A 5,989-nucleotide genomic window follows, 5' to 3' on the forward strand; every position below is an offset into this window, starting at 1 on the left:
TTAGGTATTATTTGCAGGTCTCCTTAGAAACCCAACATTATTATGTTGGCTCTGCCCCTGACCCCACCCCTTACTTGTTATTAAAAAAATGGCTCCATAATTCTAGACATTACATCCTTGGTCAAGAAGGAAGAAAGGGGAAGAAGGTAGAAGCAGGATATCCTCTTTCATAAATAACTCCCTTTATCAGTCAAGAAACCACCCCCACCCCCCATAGCATTTCCCCAAATCTCTTTCTCATCATATTTAGATTATTTAGTCCTCTTAGCTACAAGGGAAGCAGGGAAAGTAGGTATCACTTTGCACCTTGATAGTACAGAAGGCAAAACAGTAACAGACTGGGATTTGTTGCTAGGTTATCTAGCTAACATCTGCCATATGAGCTTGATATGATTAATATGATTATTCACCCTGCTTGAAGTAAATGTCTCCATAGTGTTTCTCAGGAAGCTTAGTTAGCATCCACATAGCTCAAAATACTTTTCTATTTCATGTATATGTAGATTTCATTTTAGCCACTTGATTAGTCTGTCTGTTGCAGTAGGCAAAATTCTCAGTGTTGTCATTGCTCCAGAGACACATACTCTTCAAGCCAAACACTGAACCTAAGGTGGTGGGGCCAGCTCTGATGCTGGAGAGTCACTCCTCATGCAGAGAGAGGGGAAATAGATGAGGGATGGGAGTCACACTACATGGGTTTCAAGTATGGCTCTGCTCTTTGATTTGCAGTGAGTTTCTGGAAAGTGGCCATCTCTATCTACATGCCTGACTATAAAAGGGCCGGGCCTTGCACTTGGCTCCCTGTAGGAGGTGATGGTGAGCTCTCCAGGGCACTTCCTATAGCAGGTCAGATGATTCAGAGGAGCTGGATTGTTTCTCTTTAATTTTTCTACTTTGGAGGCATAACTTTCAAATCCCTGCCTCATTCATATCCTGCAGCTTCCCATGAGCACTCTAACATTCAGTGCTTCTCTTCCTTCTTTAACTTCCATAGGATGTGTTTGGATTTATTGTTTCAACTCACAACCTCACATTGTCTTGAATTTTTAGTTCATCCTTTCACAGTCTGAGACTCACTTCCCCAACCCATCTCTCTGATGTGCTCCCTGAGGGCAGTTCCATAGATTCCTTTTTTCTTATGCCTCCAACTTTGGTACAGTATCAGTACTCAGTAGACAGTTGATGAACTGAATCCTTGAAATCACAAAGATTAGAAAGAAAAATACCTATGACTTCTAAGGCCATGCCAAGCTAAATGGCCATTGGCACCCAGCAGTTCTCTTTAGCTCTATTGCCTTTTAATTCATCAGGATGCTGGAATTTTAGGGTCTAGGACCAGATGTATAGAAGTCCATCCTGCTCTGTTTATGTAGCCCCAAATTGCTGTTAATGTTCCCAAATGGATCTGCAGCTTAGACTCTATGAATTTCTTAGAACTTTCCCAAGCCTGTTCTCTAACTCAGAAATCATAACTTTCAGCATCTGTGTCCCATTCTGAATCAGAATTCACTTCTGAATCAGGTAGCAGATCGTGATTTTCCTCTGGGTCTATAGCCACTAAGATCTCTGACCATGGGAATTCACTTAGTTTTTCTTTTCTTTTAAATAGTTGCAGATGGATACAATGCCTTTATTTATTTATTTGTTTGTTTATTTTTGTGGTGCTGAGGATTGAACTCAGTGCCTCACACATGCTAGGCAAGTGCTCTACCACTGAGCTACAACTCTAGACCCTCACTTAGTTCTTCTTAGTCACAATTTTATCAAGTCACAGAATTTGAGAATTGAAGGCTCATTTCACAAAAAGGTACATTTAGTTTTAAGTGTACTGGACTGAGAACAAGGAGAAGTTAGTAGACCTTCTGACCTTGAGTTTCTGCATGTAGAGAACGAGAAGACAGGAATAAATAAACTTCAAGATTTCATCTCTCTCTAAATTAGGGAATTCTAGATTTTGTGGTCTGGATTAGAGTGTGAAGTGATTGGTTGCTGTGGTAGTCAGCTTTCTATCACTGTGACAATACATCTGAGAAAAGCAACATAAGACTTATTTTGGATTGCAGTTTCCAAGGTTTCAGTCCCTAGTCACTTGGCCCCATCACTGTAGGCTTGTGGTGGAGCAAAGCTGCTCACCTACCAGCAGTGAGGAAGGAGAGGGAGGGGGCTGGGACTAAATAAACCCTTCATAGGCACCCTCCTGATGACCTATTCCCTCCAATAAGGCCCTGTCTCCTAAATTTTCCATCACCTCCCAATAACTCCATCAGCTGGGGACCAAGCCTGCAACACACGAGCCTTTGGAGGTCATTCTAAACACAAACTATAACAGTTATTAAATCTGCTTTCCCCAGTTTCCTGGTGTGGGATTCTAGTCCTCTTGCTTGAGACTTGACTGTATATTTTGTCTTTGACTCTGTAGCTTTTTCGCCTCTTAACTCTTGGGGCTAGGCTATGGGACACAGTGTGTTTCTAGACTTTCTCAAACCTCTGGGGACACTCTTTATAGCACTGTGTTCTTTGAAAAGAGTGTTTGCATCTATCATCTGGCCAGAACCTGACAGTCTCTCTCCATTTGCCAGGTGTCTTTTGGAGAAGTTTAAGAACCCAAGATCTCAAGGCTACTGAGTAGGGGCAGAGCTGGGCAAGAAGCCAGGTTGACTGAATTCCAGCCAAAGGTTATTTACGTATAACACTGGTGGGGTTTGGAGGAGAAGATATCATGGCTCAGTTCAGGGAAGGAGAATGTGGAACCAAGGAGACTTGAAGTAGGACTCAAAGGAGCAGGAAGGAGGAGGCAGTTGCCTACCCCTGGCTCCTTGTCACTGCAGCCAGGCTTAATGCCTCGTTTTCTTTCAGTCACCTGCTTTTTTTTTAAACTTTTTTTTTTTTTGTAGTTGTAGATGCAAAGAATGCCTTTATTTATTTATTTATTTATTTATTTTTATGAGGTGCTGAGGATCGAACCCAGGGCCTCATGCATGCTAGGCAAGCGCTCTGCCACTGAGCTACAGCCCCAGCCCTCAATCACCTCTTTTTTTTTTTAATTGTAGAAGCCATCTGTGCTCATTATGAATGGTTTAATCAGAACAAAATGGGAGACAGTAACAAGAAAACTTCTGCTCTGGCCCCCTCAGGCACCATCTCAGAATATACTATGAATGTAACTGTCTGTCATGATCCCTTATAGGTGTCAGGTACTCTGTGTGTGTGTGTGTGTGTGTGTGTGTGTGTGTGTGTGTGTGTGTATGTGTGTGTGTGTGGTGTTGGGGATTGAACCCAGGGCCTCGTGCATGTGCAGCAAGCACTCTACCAACTGAGCTATATCTCCAGCCCTCAGGTACTCTTGAATATTGAGGTGTAGCCCACAAATTCTCTGTTTGGATTTGGGGTTGAATGTTGGCATCTGGATCATCTACTTGCTCCTTCTCCATTTCAGGATTCCCTCCCTCAGTCATCCTGGAAGTGGGAAAACACATCTTCACTTTTAATAGTGCACAAGTAGATGCCACCTGCCAAGAAGCAGGGCTTCTCGGGAGTTCAGGCACAAAGCTTAGTTCTGAAAAACTGGTGGTGGGGGGCTTTCTATACTCTTTTCTGAAATGGGGCTAGTTAAGCCAACACAGCAACCCCATTCCCCTCCCTCCTGTGGGTTCAGGAGAGAGGGTGGAGCATGGGAGGTTGACCAGAAGGATTACCAAACCTGCTCTGCTCACTGTATGGAGGCAGGGAGTGAAAGAGAATGGAGCCCCGACTTTCACCTGTTATGAAACATCATTCTGCCACTAAAACATGGCTCAAGAGTGTCCTTGGCTTTGAGCAGCTTCTCCTTTCCTAAGAGAGCTAATAACATGGTGTTGCTTCTCTTAAAGGAAAAGACAAATATATGAGGAAAGTATGTGCCTTGCACATGACTTTTACCTGTTAAAGCGATTCCTTTTATTTAGAGCACAGTCCTCCCCAAAGCCCTGTTGAAAGATACAAATATGCCCGAGGCAGAATGTATTATTAGCTGCTGTGTTAGAAGTTGGAGATCAGAGACAGCATGTAGTCTCTGCTCTCCAGGAGATTTCAATCCAGAGTGGGAGTCAGGCAACCACCTAAGAGTTGAAATATTATAAAGCTATGATGACAATCACAATAGCTAAATACTCATGGAACACTTAGTATGTGCAGATATTTTGCTGAGCATATCACATGCATTATCTTGATTCACTCTCACAATAATCCTATTAAGATAATTAGTTGTCTCAATTTTTAGATGGGGGAACTGAGACCTAGGAGAGGTTAAGCAGCTTATCCAAGGTCACACACCCAGCAAGAGGCAGAGCCAGGAGTTGCACCAAGCATTCTGACCATAGTCTCGTGTGTAACCACCACATTGCATTCCTGTGACAGAGGACAATGTGGGTGCTCCAGCAGCCCAGATTGCAGAGTTGAGGAGCTCAGAGAGACACTCACATATACTCCATGAATGCTTGAGCACCTCTTAGATAGCAGCTAGATACGTGGGGGAAGAAAGAGGGAGCATTAGTAGGTCAGCTCTGCACAGGAGATCTCAGCGGGAGCAGGAGGGGAGGAGGATGCTGAACAGGGCAAGTAGAGTACAGAAAAGGCTGATGTGAAGGTGGAAGTTCATAGGTAGCTCTGAGCAAGTTCCTTCAGGTCAAGGTTAATCCAGAAGCATTCCATCATGACCCTTCTTGGAGCTAGTTAACATAAAAATATTTATCTCTGAAGAGAACACAAATGAAAATATCTCAGAGAGGAGGGAGGGGAGACATCAGGGCATCAGGAGCCGGAATCTCAACCATCTGGAATCCTACTGAGATTTGGCGGCCCGTTCCAGAGTCTCAGGTACCTTGCCAAAATCTTTTTTAAAGGAGAAAAAAAAAAAAAAAAGAACAACCCACAATAATGTAGCCTGCTATAATAACCCACCAGATACTCCTCACATTGGCATTTATAGACTTCCTGCCAATGACCAGGAGAGAATATAATGGATGGATAGCAAAGGCAGCAAGGGGGGAAAAAGCAAGTGAGCGATTGAGCTGTGCCTCCTCGGGTTTTATTATCATTGCTGCCTTTAGCCATATGCTCCTCAAAGGCACTGACAAGCCTGGACCGATTTCAAAGGAATTCCTAAACCCAGATTTCATTATCGTCATTACATCTCTGGATTGTAAATGCTCTGCACAGGAAACACAAATTTATGGAAGTTCTTGAATGTTTCTCTGTAAATGTTGATCAGCCTTTCCTGTCATTACAGGAGATGCCTGGGATGTTGAAATGGATGCTAATAAATAGCCAATCCAGCTTATTGCCAAGTAATGAAATGCAGTTCTCTCACTTGAAATAGGTTAGCTTGCTACTTGAGTAGGTTCCAGAAACTGCATCAGAAAGGGAATAAAATGATTTTGTTTTTAGTCTGTTTGGTTGTTCCTTACCACCCTCACCCCACTGCCACTTTTTAAAACAGAATGAAAACAGACTCAATCTGCTGAGGGTGCCAGTGTTTGAGTACAGCAGGGATGGACCCTGTTAGTGCAGCCGCTGTGTTTGTTGTTCTTTGTCACCATGGGAGATTCCATTTTGGTTATGACTCTCCGTGCCTTCTGGGTCTTTCCCCATCCTTTTTCTTATTCCCCTTCCACATACCAACCTTGCTCAATTTCACAAACAGGAAAAAGGACACCAGAGCTCTAGAGTCAGATGGTTGATGAGTCAAGAGCAGGGTCTGGAAGACCCTATAGGCAATGAGGCTCTGGAACCCTGCAGCATCCCTGACCCCATCTCCATCACAAAGGACAGTATGCTTTTTTACAAAAATAATGGCTTACCAAAGGTTCTGATATTTACCAAAGGTTCAGGTATTTGGTTCAGGCTTGTGTAAAAGGAGCAAAGCAAAGGGATAAATCTTGTGAAGACACAGGAATCTCTCAGGAGTTCTTCAATGGAGTGTGCAGAGATCTGGAGCATGTTGGATATTCCA

General features: G+C 43.4%; 1 non-coding gene across 1 annotated transcript; it reads right to left on the reverse strand.

Moving 5' to 3' along the window:
- Nucleotides 1–2,943: 2,943 nt before the first annotated feature.
- Nucleotides 2,944–3,016, reverse strand: Trnaa-agc (transfer RNA alanine (anticodon AGC)). Its single transcript has one exon. It is a non-coding gene; the product is annotated as a tRNA-Ala (tRNA).
- Between the last annotated feature and the right edge of the window lie 2,973 nt (nucleotides 3,017–5,989).

The sequence above is a fragment of the Urocitellus parryii genome, chromosome 12, assembly GCF_045843805.1.
Source record: "Urocitellus parryii isolate mUroPar1 chromosome 12, mUroPar1.hap1, whole genome shotgun sequence".
Classification (NCBI taxonomy): Eukaryota; Metazoa; Chordata; class Mammalia; order Rodentia; family Sciuridae; genus Urocitellus; species Urocitellus parryii.